We start from the raw sequence: 20395 nt of genomic DNA, 5'->3' as shown, positions 1-20395 counted from the left end.
CAAGCCAACATTACATGCATCTCATGCTCATGCATGCATTCCATCTATCAACTTTCAATTAAGTACACTGTACTTTCTAAGCTGAAATGAACATATTGTTGCAACAATAAGGTGAGTTTCCTACTCAATGTCTTTCTATTTACCATTTGGTAAGATCCTGCAACTTGCATTTATTCCACAAAGAAATGAAAATAGATGCATCAAAGGACATGCAGTCTTAATTGGATAAGAATTATAACCATTTCTTACTAATCCATTTCAAAGGTACCTCCTTTGTTTGCACATCATCATCAATATGTGAATCATCCTGAACCACATCAATCATGGAATATTTATTTCCATCCCTTCCATTTTCTTTTTCCACCTTCTCCTTTAGCTTTGGTGGAAGTAGTGTTGGATTCAAAGTCCAACATCTTTCAGTAAGATGCCCTTGCTTATGGCAGTAAGTGCAACACATGTGCATCCTTTTGACAGCATGATTTGCCTTGTCCTGTGGACCTTTGGCTGCTTGCTTCTTTTCCTTCATAATTTTCCTGTATGTTGCCATCCTCTTCCAACATCTAGAAACATAACGGTTTATCCAAACCAAAAAAGGAACATGCAATTCCTTTTCCATGCTTTACAAAATCAAAAGGAATGTGTTTAGAACCATATTTATACCTGCCTATTGCACCTTTATTGCTTTCATGAGGAGGTGAAGAAAATGAAGAAATGGCTCCCTTTGGAACACCATCACTTTCTTCAAGGCTGTCAGAGTTTTCACTACCCTTTGGTTCAAGTATGTGCTTCTGAACACCTGCATCATGTGAATGATGTTTCAAGCTATTGCATTCCTCCTGAATACAATCCTCACACTTCTGAGGTAAAGGACCTGCAATGAAACTCCTTTTTGGAACTATTTCAATCGACTTCATGGCAGCTTTGGAACTCTCTCCATAAAGTTCTCCATAGCCAAGATCCAGATACTTAGGCCTTTCCTCAACCATTATTTTTGCAACAATACCTTGTGCATGCTTGCCCAATCCTTTTCCTTCATAGCCCATCTTGGACATTAGATTGGAACCTATGCCTCTAGTATGTTTTTCAAAAGAACCAATATAAGCATTCTTAGAAGAATTTGAAGACAAACAGGAATGGTTTACCTCTTCTTCTAGCTGATACTTGGCCAAGGCTTCTTTTGCAACAAAGAGTTGTGACTCCAACTCATGCATCCTTTTTAGTTTCATATTTGCAACATGAAGTTGCCTCTCCATTTCTTGCAATTTTCCAGAAAGCAACTGCTTCTCTTCCTCCATAGAATTCAACTGCTCTCTAAGTATGCTGCTCTTCCTTCCATCCTCATACATTTCTCTCACCATATCCATCATGGTGGACAAGTCTTGCTTCATTTCTCCATCAAGGGAACTTACAAAGAAAGAATATTTTGAGGACTCACTTGTAGAAGTTGTCATTATACGAATGAACAAAAAAATTCAAACAAGATTGATAAAGAGCTTATCCAGTAACCTCTTGCAACAACTTTTTGTGCTTTAAGGATTGCCCTGAGGTCCTTTGGGATAGAAGAATTCCTTCAGCCCTTCTTCCTTCTTGTCCTTCCTGGACAAAGATATCAATAGCTTTCCCTTCACCTCTTCAAACTCAAGCAATAGTCAGTCTGCAACTAAGCATACAATCAACGAGGCAATCAATCCTTGACTGTCCAAACACCTTTCAGAAAAACAATCTTTTCCCTGTCAATAATCATTCTAATACAACCTTCTTTGAAGGTAGGGTTAATCAATCTTAAGCTGTGATACCACCTGAACTAAAAATGGGGCTCTTAGGCTTCTTGTCTAACTTAAAAGAACCTCTCCCACTTCCAAAGCTTTAAATTTTCCCAAGTCTATTTGATCAACCAATGCAGAAATAAGAAATGCTTGAAAATATGGGTGTATGCTCGTATTTGTTTTCAGTTGATTATTTGCTTTAAAATTTGTTATTTGTGATGATATGGGAAGGTACTTAAACTGATATATAAATGCACATAACAGTAGTTAAAGCAGCAGTAAAAACCAACACATAAGACAACAATATAATATGGAGTTCACCTTGATATCTTGGGTTATGTCTCCTTGAGCTCTATTCAACTCGATTATGCTCTTTGGGATTATGGATTCAATTCTTTTACAAGTGCTACACTTAACTCCAATGTTTTATACAAGAACATTGGGCTCAGAACACCATCTTATTCCTTGGCTCTTGGAGCTCTTTGGCTTTCTAGCTCTTGCTCTTGGCTCTGGTTTCGGCTCTTGCTCTGGCTGTGACTCTGAATCTAGCTCTGGCTCTGTGGCTCGGGCTCTGGTTCTGGCTCTCAGCTCTCACTTCTAGCGCTCACTCTGGTTCTTGATCTAGCTATGGCTCGCGGCTCTCTACTATGGCTTTTCTAAGCTCTTTCGCTTGGCCTTTGCATGCCTTTGTGAATCGCTTGGCCTCCAAGCAACTACAACAACAATATGCTACTGTCAATTGAGCTCTCTGTCTTTTCACTCGACCTCCGAGTGACTCCAACAACAATATGCTACTGTCAATTGAGCTCTTTGGCTTTTCACTAAACCTACGAGTGACTCCCCAGACTCTCTGCATATTCAACATATTTTTTTTTCTGTTTGCTCTTTACTCTCTTCTACTATCCCTCGTCTTTCTCTTAGTCTATTTGTCTCCCTTCTTTCGGCTATTACAATCAATGCATCACCCTACAAGGAAGCAGCCACCTATTCTATAATGGATAAGTGTCAGGTTCACCGTAAACACTTGATCATTTGAAACGGTCATTATTTCCATTTACTCCAAGAATGCCCGTGAAACATGAATCTCTGCCAACACATCATCCTTGTCAGACTTCAAATCTTTATGCGCTGTGGCTTATTTTCTCCCTCGGGTCCGGTCTCCCATTAGGCACAATCTCCGCCGTTAGATCTAGAGCCTCCAGATCCTACGGTTATCACTCTTATCATGCATATGACTTGCACGGATGTTAGCCCGCGATGAGAGCAGTTTTCTCTCTCATCCGCCAGACACGTGTCAATCACTGTATGGCATCGCTGGGTCCTCTGACAAACCTGCTTACTACCCGAAACACCTTCGATATTCCACTGGTTTTGGAGCGCGGGACCCGCCTTCGGTTTTAGCACTTTTCCCACAGTTTTCTAGTTTTCCTTGTGACAGTGTGCTCAGGGCTTTTCCTTCTTGAGGGGTTTCGCCCAGCGAATGCACTTCGTACATCATAAACAACCTCCATCTTCTAATATGGATTTCCCATCTGCTAGTTTGCACTACTGTGAAGTCCCCATGGGCCTTGGTTAGCGTGCTTTGACCGAAGGTCCTCGTTGCTCTGTGCTAACCACAAACTATCATTGTTCAGAGGTTATTTCTGATAGGCTTCAACATCCACAAGATTTTAAACTTTAGTATGAGTTTTTACAGAGTTCGGGTAGCTTTAAGAGAGTTTAAGGATCCAATTTCGGATCACCAAAGAAGGACATATAGTAGACAAAATAGAGGTGGAGAAAAAGCTACTCAAATACACATAAACGTCCAAAATATAGAATGTCTAAAGGACTGGGATGTAAAGCCACTAAGATGTTGTAAATGGTGTAGACAAACAACAAAAATCAGAGGTGAAAAATGTTGCAAAGGATAGGATCCTAAGGGGGAAAGGAAAAACCAAAATTTAAAGGAAGTAAAAGGGTGAATAAACCTATCCAATAGGGTTGTAAAATAGTGGACAAAACCCTAGAAATTAGTGACTCAGAGTGTTGTACCCTAGACTCCTCAACTCGACAAATCTCTTCCTAAATGATGGTGGTGTGCTCTAAACCCTAGGAGGTTTTTTGTTACACAATGAAAAATCACTAAGAGAATATAGGCCTAGGGGTGACTCTGGAAAGAACAACAACCCTTCCTAGTACACATAGAGCATAGTCAACAAATTTGAAAAAAAATTATGAAAAAGTGAAAAACATAGTTTTAAACCTAGAAAGAGCGTTGGAGTGCAGAAAACTGGACGAAAAACGCGTTGTAGAACATAGTAGGGGGAAAATTCGTTTTTTTTTTTTCGAGGGTGTCAGTCAGTAGATCTCACCCATATTTTTCCATATCCTACTTGGTTGGTACGTGGAACCTATGCAAAGATGCGAAAAAACAACAGGATCAAAAACCTTTTCGAAAAAAAGGAATGGAGATCTAAAAATATAAATTTAGAGGCTAAAAATAGTAGGAGAAAATACTGAAAATCATTGAAATGATAGTTAACAAGGATCTGAATTACTACAACAGTGGAGTTTCCATTTATTAGTATGAAAATTCTTAGGAAGTGTACCAAAAATACTTCACTTAAGTCACTGGTGACAAGTGACCCTAACAACAAGATGTTGTTGTTTACACTTTAGATATTAATGAAAAAAGAAGAAAACCCTTGAGAAAAAGATCATGTGCAATCTAAAACATAAAACAACAAAAATAACTAATGCAATAAGCCAACAAAATAAAACTTTAAATAAACAATATTTTTATCAATATCACCTGATGAAGAAGATTTACAACATGGATTTATAAATCCCCCTCCATGGGATGGGTCCTTTCATGTCCTTATGCTTCAATGATCTGTTTCTCTCTCTTAATATGTAGAAAACCCAAAACAAAATAGAACTCAATTGGGAGCTCAAATGACATAGGATGATAATGGTGATGATGATAATGATCATGGTGAAGAATGAATAGAAAAACTTGTTATTTATAGAAAAGTATTTGGCTAGATTAGGAATTGGAAAATAATAAAATATCATTGGCCAAATAAATATGTAACCATTAGGAATACTTTATTATATTCTTTGGAGAGGGAAAAAGTATTCAAAATGGTGAAATATCTTTATTTAAAAAATGGTTGAAGTAATTAACAAATATATTTGTTTATTAATTACTTTGCAAGGATTAAGAAAAGTGTGATTTTGAAATAATTATTTAACAATTATTTGAAAAATAAGATTAGGGAATAATAAATAAATAATGATTTATTTAATTATTCCAAGGTGATTTAGTCAAATTTGTTAAGAAATAATTATCAAATAACGATTTAATAATTATTTCTGGAGAAAATTAAATAAATAATTATTTATTCAATAATCCTCATGGGGTTTTTTTATTTTAAATACAAATAATTTAACAAAAATGGTTTACTAAATTATTTCCTATGGTGAAAGTGATTTTACTATGGTAAAATTAATCCCACATAGTGTATTTGGATCCACCTAATTAGAAATGGCTAGGTGATGATTTTTTAGGTAATAACATATATTTGAAACATCACATATTATGTTATCAAATATTATTTTATTACATTTTAGTTATTGTGCATTGTGAATTTCATTAGTAATATTGGATTTAATAAGAGATTTGTTGATTACTTTCTTTTGAAAAACCTATATTATTGAGTGACATTTGAGTGTGTGAGGATTATTTTATTTTTTGGAAAAGAGAAATATCTCTCTAAAACCTCTTGTGAATAGTATTTCATTTAATTAAAAGGATTGAATCTTGCATATAGTTTGTGGTTTTGGGATTAGTCAAGAGTCTTATTAAAACAACATTAAATTTTCACTCCATACTTTTTTGAATAGCAACATCATTAAAATGTAAGAACTAAGAAGAGATATTTAAGAAGTTTTATCTTTATATGAAACCAACATAGAATGGGGTGTAGGGCCTTGAAACCATATTGGAGATTCAAATATTCAGGGTGACAAAAATAAAACTAAATATCACTATAGAGTGACAAAAGTCTCTATCACATATATTGTTTGATAGGAAGTTCCTATAACACGTGTTTCAAGCATCTGGTTTCATTACAGACATGTGGAGTGATATTCATTCATAATTTACTTTCCATTTAATTATATTATATGTGTATAGGGATATATTAGGGGAACATTTTTTTCTTTGAAAAAACCCTCATAGATGTTTGAGGCTTATTTTTCCTTCCCACTTGTATGGTCCCAGCACAAGAATATCCTCCTGACCATTTGACTATCAAGTGGTGACTTAGATTTATTTTTTTAGGGAACCTACCTATGTGATTGTGGGTGTCAAGTTCCTACAATGCCTAAGAAAAATGTTTCATAATCATATTGGTGCTCTCGAGGGGTGAAAATTCATGACACTCAAGAAGTCTTTCGGTAAAGGATACTATAGGGAGATTAGCATAACTAAATATATTACCTTCATTTGATGGACCTATGCCTTGATGATCCTTTGTTTATCTCTCAATGATTGTTGTATGATTATGTTTTTCCTATTGTTATCTATTACATTTTACTAGGGTTTTCTCTTTTGTTTGAGCATAATTATCTATAAGGTTGTTTTGTGTCATTTAATTAAAAATATTTTTTCATTATGGCTTACCAGATTTTCATCCAATCTTGAATACTTAGAAACCTTCCTCCAAAAGAAGAAGTGCCACCACCACATAGACATGGGATAACTTTAGCAAGAGAGGACTTAGATGTACAAGTTACTAGGAGGGTTATGTTTTATTCAAATGGAGAAAAGAAAGTTATCCTCAAGGCACTAGATGGGAGTATACCAAGCAACATAGATATACCTTTGACGAGTCTTGTTGATCCCATACTCATTCAGGTTACTGATAACTTCTAGTGTTCTCTTTCGTTATTCTCTCATCCAATGGTTGGTGATAGTATAACCTCGCTAATGGGAGCATTTACATCATCTCCACCATCTATCTTGGGGATATTTACTATGATTTTCCCATTCCCTTTTATTAATGTTTTTATTACAAAAAAAATAACACACACAATTGTACAAGTCAGATATCACTTAGGGTAAGAAACAACACGTACAGGTTTAGCATTTTTAGCTAGAAATATCATCAAGTCTAGAAACTCAAAAGTATTTCCAAAGGTTTAGATAAAAATAAAACCATGCGAGCACACACAATACAACTTTTACCATAAAAACACAATTATAATAAATAGCAATATGGTTTCTTGTAGATAAATAGAATATCGAATATTGAATATTCAAGTCTAGATAGTTCTGAAAATTCATATCTTCTTCTATCAATGTAATTGAACCTCTACCCACTTGGAAAATGCATTTGTTTTAACTATGGTAAGGTATCTAATGGCCTCGTGTAATGATAAAGAAATGACCTCAGTCGTTGATATTTTGAAACCACATGGTGCTTAACAATACAATGAACCTATGTTTCCAGTAAGATATATCGATGTCACTCTCCTTCTTGCATGGCATATAACCATCAAACTGATTCTATACCTTCATATTCATTCTTCTGTTGAACAATTAGCATTGTTAGTATTGTTGTTGGTATCAAGTGTGTTGGCCTTGATGCCAATTGGGCTAGTATTGATGGTAACTAGGTTAGGTTGGTAGATGCATAATTTGTTTGACATTGATGTGGTGTGTTTCATGTTCAGTTAGAATTGGAACTGTGTTACATTGCTATCTAAAATAGTAAATACTATACAAACATCTTACATTCAAAAAAATAAACTAATACTTTGATATGAAAATCCATCCTACCATCTCCCTCATTATCGGAAATAACATTTAACAACATGTTTATTAGTAGTATTTGTGATGTTGTAGGCCTCTATGATATTTTTGGTTCTTAGTCGATCTACCAAAAATGTTGTGCAACATTTTTCACATGGAATTAATTGCCTCAATTTTCACATGTGATGGTTAAAAAAGGTTATAAAACATTGTCTACCCCCATCTTTTGACTCATTCCTCTTGCCTTACTAGCTATCAATGTGTCACTAAGTGAGAATATAGTCAATTGATCCTGATATTTGAACACAAGTTGTATGGTCATTCCACATCATCCATTGTGAACCATTTGAAAGTAATTCTTCCTCCTTCAATCCATTTTATTTTATTTTATCTTGTTTTTAAATATTTTATTTATTCTTTAAAATCAATATACTCAATATAGCAGGGATGGGGATCAATTCCCCATCCTAATAACCCTTTGCATCAAATCCACCCTCCTCTATATATATGCCAATATGTAAGCCATTTCATTGAGAGAGTTCTTTAAAACCCTCATTGTCCTCATTTCATGGTACTATGGAATGTATACTATATAGGTCAAGCCCATAATAAGTTTTTACAACAAATTCCTTACATGTCATCTTCCCATTCCCTTTTATGAACACACATATCATTGGTTATTCAATGGTCTCCACCTACTACTTGGGTGCCCATCACACTACACAAGCATCCACCCTAGTGAGGTAAAAATTCACAATTACATAACTCACCTCATTAATAGTAGGGTTTGGTCACATAGTTACAAAGAGCATTGATCATAAGATCAAAATGGAAATCTCTTGGGAAAAACACCCTACTTTGATTTTTCTAATAAATTAATGAGTATTATTTTAATTATGGATAGTCCATAAATGAAAGCATGTACACCTCAAGAAAATGACTAGGAAAATCCCATATCATTTAAGTTTCCAAAGAATATGATGTTTCTCCAAGCACCACATTATCCATGATCATGGATACATCCTACTTTATAAACATAAATACAACATACTCTTGGAGTAAGGTGTATAAATTATTCTAGAGAGATAATTTTCCTAAAAGTAACCCAAATGTTGAGTTCTACTTATGCGTGAATTAGCTCTAAGGATGACCCTCATCCTCATCCTTATGAATTTTGATGGAGGGATCATGGTTCCTTTTCCTAAATGATTCACACACACAATATCGTTTTCACTTTTGGTCTTAAATTTGTGGAGAAAGTCAGTTGTGATGTGACCCATATGGATTGTTCTAGTATGTAAGGATTTCAAATAGAATCCAAATATAATAAATATATTTGTGTAATGGAGTGGTAACAATACCTTCACACTATATTCACCACCATACTTAAGAACTGTTTCAAAATTTAGTATGGATTAACTCATGTTGTATAACCCATCGATGTTAGGAAAAGAAGAATTGGATTAACTATGTAGTTCAAAATTGAGGAGAGGATGTTGTTTAGGATTTATTTTTCTCGTACTTGGATCAAGTGGGAATTAAGGGGTGTTATCTAAACACTTTGTTAGAATTTCAATATGAAAATTCTCATTTGTGGAGAAAAGAAATATTAAATTTAAGCATGGCACTGAAAAACTATTTTAAAAGTTCATATAGAAATAACACACATTATTGTTTAGAAACAAATGAGTAGGGGTATATCAATTGAGTAGGGCCACCAAATAGCTAGTAAGGGCTAGCATATAAGGTTGATACATTATACTAGAAGGATATATAAATGTGCAATTTATTAAGTAGAGCCATAATATATTCTGTAAGCTAACATCTACCTAAATTAGGGTTCCAAAGAGACATCATTGATAACTAATAATGACATATGTAGCATGAAGTGACTATATTTTGCGTGATTTTATGGTATGTGCTTAATCAAAAGCCACCCTAAACCATTGTATTGAATGAAGCACACCTTTGTTATGGGAAATCTGCAAGGAATATATATATCCAAGAATTTTGTGTTGATGTATTGATTAAAAACAGGTTTACAAAGATAATGCCTCTGTATATCATTTTCAACATGTTGTGGAAAACTGATAAAAATACCTCGGATTGGTACTTTGAGGAAAATACCCCATAAGTGATCAAGAAAGCATGTTGCAAAATAATTTTGACATCCCTAGTTCTACTTTATCGATAATGAACATACATTGACATGGTTCCAAATTGTACACGGGTCTCAAATTTTCTTTGCGATCATATGTAAAAATAAAAATATGTCATAGAATAGGATATTAAATTTCTTTTATAAACATAATCTAATGTAATATAAAATGAATGTTGCTATTTATTTACACAACACGTGACCACATATCAAAATAAATTACATGCTTACTTCATATTCAAAACAACAATAATTCCTCAATTACAAAGATTAACACGTCCAAGTGAAAATGCAATATACCTTCATTTAACCTAAAAATGGCGTAGGGAATACCATGAGGTTCCCACCTCTGTTATACAACTTTCTTCTTGATTTCTTTAGCATACTTATGCTTTGAGTTTCGTTGGTGTACTATTATGCTCCCAACTCTAGTACACCTATATTAGAAGGATGCATTATTATTTTTCACTGAAATTATTCTCACTAAATGGCTCCACAATATACATACTATTGGAAATAATATTGAGAGGGGGGTGAATCAGTATTTACAGTTCAATAAATTTTCATTTCCCTAACAGATTTATATACGCTACTTTTGTGAAGTGAACTTGCGTGTACATGCTACTCTCATTAGAGAAACCAGCATATACCCGGAGAACTTATGATTTAGTCAATTTATCATGTGTTGAACCTTAATCAGTGCATCAATAACTTGTTAAAAAGTGCAGTAAAAACATAGTAAACCATGACACATAAGCAACACACATGAACACCAATATTTAAGGTGGAAACCCAATGCGGGAGAAAAACCACTTGTCTTTATCGTCTCTATTTCTTTTAATATTAAGAAATATGTTTACAATCTTGTAATGGTGCATACTCATACTAGTACGCAGGCACCCACCTACAGAAGGCTACAACCTTTGCTCATTTTCCATCTTCTACTCAAAGGGAGCTACAACCCCCTAGCTCTTGTACTAGCCAATGTGTTTACTAGTACGTAGACACCAGCCCATAGAAGGCTACGACCTTCTCTCTTCCTCCAGGGACCATGTTTCATAAATTTTTAGACTGGATGCTCTTGGTACAAAAAGATACAAGTAAAGGCCTAGTTTCATCAAATTTTCATATTGGACCCATTAGAAACTTTGAAACTCAAACTGCATCAACCAACAATCAATTAATCTAAACAATCAGATCACTATCACCAGAACACTGTGTTGAACCTAGAAACCTGCATCATCATTGAGAATGAGATGTAACCTCAAAAATCATGCATAAGAATGTATACGCTACTATATTGAACCCAAATTGCATGTATACACTACTTCTGTTAACCAAACCTATGTACGCCCTCAAAACTACTAAAACATAAAACTTTTGAATCAAGTTTGTACCAACCAACAATATACTGAACATCTACTGTCAATTTACAAATTTTTACATAGGCAGTAGTAGAGATAACCCTTCTTACTTCAATAATCAATCAATCAGACACCAAACTGATTATGCATTCAGTTTTACATTTAGATCTAAGAAGACTTCATTGACAGACAGTAGTAAAACAATAGAACTGATCAGAGAGATTAGTCAAATCTTGAGAATAGGTTTTTATTTTGTATATGCTACTTGGAAGAGTAAAACCTACGTGTATACGCGCTTTTACCAAGACGAACCAGCGTATAGATCTGTAAATATTAACATAAATTCACTACTATTCTAGACTTCAAACAAACCCAGGTCATGACATTTAAATAATAAAACAGGTGTACACAATGAGATCTAGCCCAGCCAATATTAGATCATTCAATGATAAGTCATTTCAGGTCTTATGATCCTGATCCAACAATGAGTTCATGGTGCACACAATATTTCAGATTAGATCACAAACATAGCCCCTACAACATAAAATATACTTCAGATAGAAGTATTCCTTAGAAAACCCTTTTACTTGCACACTCTGGCCTTATGATCTTCTCCTCGTATAGTTTTAGGCCTTTCTCAATACCTCAGACCAAAACCACTTAGGACCCATGGTATTCTTGAACAGGATCAAATATTTGTTACTCCACTCAATATTGTGGGTTAATACCATGGTATGGACCCCTAGTATTCTTTGTTCTTGAATTTCCTTGATTTTCGAACATATATGCACTTTTCTTCTTGTGAAAGTGCGTTTATACATATACGCTCTTTTTGTTCTATGAACCAATTTTTATACGTCTTTTTGACGAAGTGGACCAATGTACACATATTAAACTCCTTTACACCATCCTTTTCTTTCAACTTCTTTATTCAAATCAGTAGACCTTAGTTCCATATACATGTTCTTCTATAGCAATGCCCTTTTACATCTGAATAGGCCTGTTACACAGTGAGTTGCCTTTCATCAATACTGAGCTGACCTGTGAGTGAGTTTCCATCAAGGACAACACTTGTGTCATAATTCCAATAATCTCTTCCTTTGGACTTGATGGAAACCATGATGGTGTTGATTAATGCAAGATGTACAAACTGTTAGAGATAACATGTAACACCAACACCAAAATACTCTCCCCTTTTGACATCAAGGGAAAAGTGCAGACCAACCTACTATCCTTCTTTGATATACATTATGTTGTCCACGCTCCCCCTGAGTACACACAGAGTCTGCAGAGATATGTTTCAAAATAATAACATGACTCTAGAACTCAACTAAGTGAGTATTACCTCCCTAAGACCAATGACTCATACATACAACAATCACCCAACCAAGTGGGGATACACCACATTTGACTCATACACCCAACTAAGTGGGGATATATCAATTTTTTATACATTATAGAAATACAACAATTATTACATCATCCATCCTAGGCATAGTGGGGAAACCAATTACATCATATGTCCAATAGGAATCATTCAAATATAGATTATGACACAAGGAGTCATATCACCCGTAGATCTTTACATGACTTATGCAACAAATGATATAAATATCTGAAACCATAGTTGAACTCAGCAACCATAATGCCAACAATGCAGAATGCATGTGAAGGCTAATGCTCTGCCTGAACCTGTGCAGAGTCAGCAAGTCATTCATCAAGACATCCTTAACAGTCAGATAAAAATCAATGAACAAAGCATATCATCACACTGTAATCATCAATATCATATAGATCACCCATATTAGAGTCCAACCCACTATTTTTGTGTTATAAAAACATATACACTACTTCAACCATGGAAACCCGCATGTATACGCGACTATACTTCATGAAACCCACGTATAATAACCTTCCTCTAAAAACTATATTTAACAGTAGGATGATGTAGCAACTACTCCGACCTTTTGTCTGAGATATTCAAAAGTTTCTCTGGGAAGTGGTTTGGTGAATATATGAGCAACCTGTTCTTTGGAGGGAACATACTCCAACTTAACCTTTTGCTGAAGCACTTGTTCTTGTAGAAAATGGTACTTAATGGGTATGTGTTTGTTCTTGGAGTGCATAACAGGATTTTTCGAAATACTGATGGAACTTGTATTATCGCATGGAATGGAAATGGGTGGAGTACATGTGATTTGAATGTCTTTCAATGTTTTCATCATCCAAAGTAGTTGTGTGCAACAAGATGAAACAACCACATATTCTGCTTCCGCGGTGGATAAGGAAATTGAACTTTGTTTCCTGTTGAACCATGACACTAGACGTGAACCCATATAGAATTCACCTCCACTAGTGGTCTTTCGTTCATCAACATTTCCTTCCCAATCTGCATCTGTATATGCATGAAGAGTAAGATCTGTATCTTTAGGATACCATAGTCCAAAGTCCTAAGTTCCTTGAAGATATTTGAAAATTCTTTTAACTTCCTGAAGATGTGATTCATTTGGATTTGCTTGGAACCTTCCAATAATTCCTAATTCATGCATGATATTAGGTTTGGTACCTGTTAGATAGAGCAAACATTCGATCATAGATCTGTATGTCGGTTGGTTTATTGCTAGTGATTCATCGTTAGAACTGAGACTGCATCATGCTACCATTGGAGTACATACTGGTTTATAATCTTCCATTCCATACTTCTTCAACATCTGCTTGAGATGTTTTGTTTGTGAAAGGAAAATACCATTTTTTGTTTGTTGTACTTGTAGACCAAGAAAATAAGTAAGTTCACCAAGTAAGGACATTTCAAATTCTTGTTGCATTACTGAAGCAAAATTATGACTCATGGATTCTTCATTGCTACCACAAATGATATCATCAACATAAACAACAATAATTAGGAGTTTATCATTTTCAATCTTTGTGTATAAATTGCTATCTGCAAAACCTTTTGTGAAACCTTTTTGTTGTAGATATTTGTTAAAGCTGTAACACCAAGCCCTTGGACCCTATTTCACACCATAGAGAGCCTTTTTGATCTTTCATACGGGTTTCGCATCATTTCCAAGAATGAATCCTTTTGGTTGTTCAATATAAACTTCTTCTTCGAGATCTCCATTAGGAAAATCTGATTTTACATTCATTTAATATACTTTGAATTTTCAAAAACTAGAAAGAGAAAGAAACATCCTTATGGCTTCAAGTCTAGCAATAGGTGCAAAATTTCCTTCAAAATATATACCTTCTTGTTGAGCATACCCTTTACAAACAAGTCTTGCCTTATTTCTAATAACTTCTCCATTTTCATTCAGCTTATTGTTAAATATCGATTTTGTTCCTATAAAATTTTTATCATGAGGTCTAGGAATTAATTCCCAAGTATCATTCTTTTCAATTTGGTCAATTTCTTCATCCATGGCCTTGACCCAACATTCATATTTGCAGGCTTCATTTACATTCTAAGGTTCTGTGGCGGATAGTAATGCTAGATAACTTGAGGTCCCTATAAGAGTTCTTCTTGTTTGTACTCCAGAACCTTTTCATCCTAGAATTTGAGATTTTGTGTAATAGATATGACCTACAAATATACTATAATAGAAATAAACCCAAGAAATAACAAGATTTGAATATAGATAGAAATGCTTCTTTATTGATGAAACCCTTAAGGTAGGGCAACACCATACATTCACTCCTTAAGGAAGGAGAAAACTCCACAAGCCATATGCTTGTTCATACAATATTCCTTGACATCTCTCCATGGGGAGTCTCTAGCCTCTATATAGGCCTCATACATACAATACCATGGGTCATTACAAGGGTTCTCTCAATACCATCTATCTAATACAATGGGCTTATTACATTATTGTTAACTACTTGGGTCCCTTACATGATACAGGTTAACCACTTTATTTATTACCATGGCCCATCCCATTATTACATTATTCCCTTGGGTACCTCCCTCTGTAACCCATACTATCCACCCTAGGTATACTACTTTCCACCCCCCTTATACATTTTTTTTCCTCGAAACATAAGAAGAACAAAAATAATAAGATTTACTCAAAGAGTAGTCCACTCGACCATGCATGTGCATCTAGCCATCCAAGAAAAAGGTGAACCCTTGATCTAGCTGTTGCCTCGTTCACTTGAGATGGAAGTTGATCTTGGCGGTTTTTCTGTGTTGATGTGTAGCCAGTGGATTTTCACCCCTCTGTATTTGTCATTCAGGGGTTGTTGTCTTTGTGGCTAATTCATTTCCATCGTGTTGGTTTTTTTCTTGCGGGGTGATGTGGGTGGTGAAATGCTCAAGCTTTAACCAACGGTGTCTCTTTCTTTAATTCACCACCTAATGAAGCCTGATTGGTATCTGGTACATGTTGTGTGTCTTCTGTTGTTGCTTATCTTCCGATATTACTTCAACCATGGACTCCTCATCTGATGTATCCGTACCTATAACATTTTCTTCTTTAGTCTCCTTGGACTCTACCTATTTTTCTAGTACCTGGTTTGAGATTTGTGTTTGTTTGTCGAACATCATGGGCTCATCATCTAATATGGGAGTCCCTAGAACATCTTCTACTTCAACCTCCTTGGAGTCCACCTAGTTATTGATGGAAATATCCTACAATTTAATTTTCTTATTTTTATACCAGAGCTTCAGGAATTTCTTCTGCACATTAGTATTGATAGTACCCACAGATTCCATCCAAGGGGATCCCAAAAGAACATGCACATTAGCCATATCTGAGGCATAAAAATCAGAATTCAATATATGCTTGTCCATAGAAATCTTCAAGTCTTTATAAACTTTCACCTCCTCATTATTAACCTGTGTGTGCTGCATTTGTTTGGATGGAAGTTGTAATTTTTTTGCCAAATTGATATTTATAATATTTTGCTTGCAACTAGGACTTATAGACACAATGATCTTCTCCTTTTGAATATATCCATGAACCAGTAATAAGGAGATATCAGTAGAAAATAACCCCTTACATGTCTCATTCCCCTGTTTTCTAGCTCGAGACCATTTTTCCAAAAGGAGGTTTTCAAATTCTTCATCTGAAAGTTTGGACCACTACTTGGTGTTAAGTGAGTTCCACCATATGACAACCTCTTCTTTCATACTAAGTGATAGTAAATATTTCCAATGTTTTGGCCATAATGACTTTTCTCTTTCTATGAATTCTTCAATAGTAGGACCATTATCTTTTCCTGTAAAAATAAAATCTTTGCTAGGTTTCTTGGTTTCCTTATTTCTACTATGAGACCACTTGTCCAAAAGTAGTTCTTCAATTTCGTCAGCACGACATAACTTCAGAATCTCATTGTCAAGTGATTTCCACCATATATCAGCCTCATCTATCAAATACTACCCTATTTTTTCCTTCCAATACCTTGGGAAGTCAACCTTCTGATATTGTATAAAGCTTTCAATAGTTGGCCCATCATTTCTTCCTGAAAAAACATCTTGCTAAAAGCCACAAAGAAGGTTTTGAAAAAATCACTTGCCGAAAATTTAAAGTGGCCACAGTTCAGTCAATATTGCTCAGAATCTTTATTATGACCTGTTTTCCGAAATGGAATGACCATTCTACAACTTCCATATGATAGAAATCCCAATCTAGGCATTGGAATTTCATATTCGCGCTACAACTGTTCTGGCATCACAAACATTTCTGAAAAATGAGCCAATTTTAAATCAGCGATATCTCCCTCATCCGAACTCCGATTCGACCGATTTTTTATTTTTTTCTGAAATTCGGTATTTTTTCAGAAAGAACCTAGATCTGCAATTATATTTTGCAATTTTTTCACCAAAACATATAGATCGGATCTGCAAACTTGCTACCCCAAAAAAAGCCTGCGACAGAGCTAGTTTTTAAATTAGCGATATGTCCCTCATCCAAACTCTGATTCGACTGATTGTTTTTTTCAAATTGGGTATTTTTTCACAAAGAACCCAAATACACAATTATATTATGAAAATTTTGTAGCAGAAACACATATATGATCTGCAAACTCACTGCCCCAAAAAAATTCCTGAAAAAATAAAAAAGAAATTCTCTGCTTTGCTCAAGAAAGTGCTCTGATACCACTTGTTATAGATCTGACCTAAAATATACTATAATAGAAATAAACCCAAGTAATAACAAGATCTAAATATAGATAGAAATGATTCTTTATTGATCAAACCCTTAAGGTAGGGTAACGCCATAGATTCACTCCTTAAGGAAGGAGAACACTCCACAAGCCATATGCTTGTTCATACAATATTCCTTGACATCTCTCCATGGGGAGTCTAGAGCCTCTATATAGGCCTTATACATACAATACCATGGGTCATTACCATGGTTCCCTTAGTACCATCTATCTAATACAATGGTCTTATTACATTATTGCTAACTACTTGTGGTCCCTTACATGATACATGTTAACCACTTTATTTATTACTATGGCCCATCCTATTATTACATTATTCCCTTGGGTACCTCCCCCTGTACCTCATACTACCCCCCCTAGGCATACTACATTCTGGATGATTCCTCTGAACAAACATGGATGGAGTCTTTTCCCTGTCTATTGTATCTTCTTCTGGTGCTTCAATGATTTCTTCTTCTATATCATTTTTATTCGATGCAGGAAAGCATTCCTCATTTCCTCATTTTCCTCCATTTATTTTATTTGTTCCGGATTTCTGCATGCTTCATCAATTACAACATCAATGCTTTCAACAATTTTCCAAAGTCTTTTGTTATAGCATTTGTATCCTTTACTTCTAGATGAGTAACCAAGAAGAATTCCTTTGTCTGCTCTGGGTTCAAATATACCAAGTTTTTCATCAGTCCTTTTGATGAAAAATTTTATTCCAAAAACTCTAAAGTGTTTTACAATAGGTGGGTTACCATACCAAAGTTCATATGGAGTTTGATTGCTATTTACCTGAACATTCACTTTGTTGTGATAGTCACAGCAACAAATGCAATGTCACCCCAAAAGGTTGCAGGAGTTCTAGATTCATGAAGCATATCTTGAGCCATTTGTTGAACTGATCTATTTATTCTTTCCACTATGCCATTTTACGTAGGAGTTCTTGCGACAGAGAATTTCCTTTTTATTCCATGTTGTTCAAAAAAGTTAAAGAATTCATCTAATATGAATTCTCCCCCTCGATTAGATCTGAGAAATTTGATTTTCGATCTAATTCATTTTCAACTAAAGATTTGAATGCTTTAAACTTTTCAAATGCTTCATATTTATGCTTTAGTAGACCTATCCAACACATCCTTGAAAAATTATCAATAAATAAAATAAAGTATTCTTCTCCACGAGGTGACTTTTTCCTTGTTGGTCCGCATAAATCAGTATGGATGAGTTCAATAGGCTTACTTGCTGATCCATCTTTTTCACTGAAGTGAACTCTGGTTTTCTTACCGACTTAACATGGTTTTCATATGGTATTTTTTGGGATGCTGATATCTGGAAGATCACGAACTTCCTTGAGCCTACATGGTTTTTCTTATCTGGGAAAAGCTTAGATGTCCCAATCTTCTGTGCCATAGCTAGGTTTCATTTGTTTTTCTTAGATAACATTGTTGTCATCCTCCTTTGAGTATGTATAAGTTATTTGGTGTTCTTGTACCTTTGATCACGGTCATTCATGTATCAAGCTCACGAACCACATATCTATTTGATCGAAAAACAACTTCACTTCCTTGATCACACATTTGACTGACACTCAATAGGTTATATTTTAAACCATCTACATATATGACATTTCCTTCTTTAACCTTTTCTTTCAAGAAAATAAAACCTTTATCTTTAATGCCAACTGGTGTGTCGTTTCCAAATGAGACATACTTTTCCTTTTCTAAATCATTATAAGAATGAAGTTTGTCTTTATCACCTGTCATGTGTTTAGAGCATCTGATGTTGATGTACCACCAATTCTCTTGTCCTTCTACATACAGAGCTATGCCACATATTTCTTATTGAGATTCCTTCTTTCTCCATATCTTGGAATTTAATGAAGATTGCTCTTTTTGAAGTGTTGGCTGAAATTTTCTCTTGCATTCAGATTCTTCATGACCAAAGTTGTTACAAATCGAACATTCTATTTCATCTTCAAGAGGAGAAATGTTACTATAGGAACTTTTCTTGATTCCAGTTACACTCCTTTGATTTCGTGCTTCTCTAGTCATGATGGTTTTGAAAGCAACACATTGAGAAGCCTTATGCCCAAAGTTATGGCATGAAAAACATTGCCCATTAAAGAAGTTTCTTTGATCATAGAATCTTTTGGCATTGTTTACTTGTTGGTTGGAGCTTCTACTGATATTCATCCTTCGAGTAAATTGAGTATGATTTACCTGATGAGTACTTTTAAGCCTTTGCTAATGATTGACATACTGTTCACTGGTCTTTGCTACATCAAGCTAGCTTCTGGTGGAGGCTGACGACTTGTGTGATTGAGATGATTCTTTAGTATATCCAAGACCTGTCTTTATAAGAGGAGAACGTTGAACTTTGATGATTTCATTTAAAGTTTTTGATCCTTTAGCAAATCTAAGATTAAGATGTTTTGTGTTAAGTTCTTTTCTTAGACCCACAATTTCACATTCTAGATTTTCATTGTGTTTTTCTCTTTTAGTGAGTTGATGTGTCAATGTATCTATGATCATGTTCTTTTCTTCTAAACATATTTTGAGTTTTTTGATTTCTTCGTGAAAGTCTTCCTCTTCTAAGGCATCCAAAAAATCATCATTGTCATAGGCCATGAGAAGTCTATAATCTTGTTTAGCTTCATCTTCATCACTATTAGATAAACCATCACTATCTTCATGCGTATAGTAACTCCTTCTATTGACAACATGTCTTCTATTTCCTTTTTAATATTCCTTTCCCTTTTCATATTTATCTTTATGAGGACATTTGGCAACATAATGGCCCACTCTACCACAAGCACATGATTTGAATGGTAGCTTACCTCTGAATCTTTTGGAACCCCGTTGAGGCTTCTTGACAAAATTTACGTCATCTTCTTCTTCTGAAATGTCTCCTAGTTCATTGTGCTCTTCCTTTTATTTTCCCTTTGTTGAAGCTTTAAAAGTGGCTTCTCTCATATCTAATGGACTTCCTTTCCTCATTTCAAAGGTAGTTAGGATTATGTGCATTTGAGTCATAGTAATAGTTTGAAGATCCTATTTTTCTTCTATGGCAGATACTTTTGACTCAAATTTAGAAGACAAAGATCTCAAAATTTTCTGAACTAAAGTAGCTTCCTTTATCTCTTCACCTAGATTCTTCA

The sequence above is a fragment of the Pinus tabuliformis genome, chromosome 8, assembly GCF_031772625.1.
Source record: "Pinus tabuliformis cultivar Carrire ecotype Pingquan chromosome 8, CPIR1, whole genome shotgun sequence".
Classification (NCBI taxonomy): domain Eukaryota; kingdom Viridiplantae; phylum Streptophyta; class Pinopsida; order Pinales; family Pinaceae; genus Pinus; species Pinus tabuliformis.
This window is presented reverse-complemented; position numbering follows the sequence as displayed.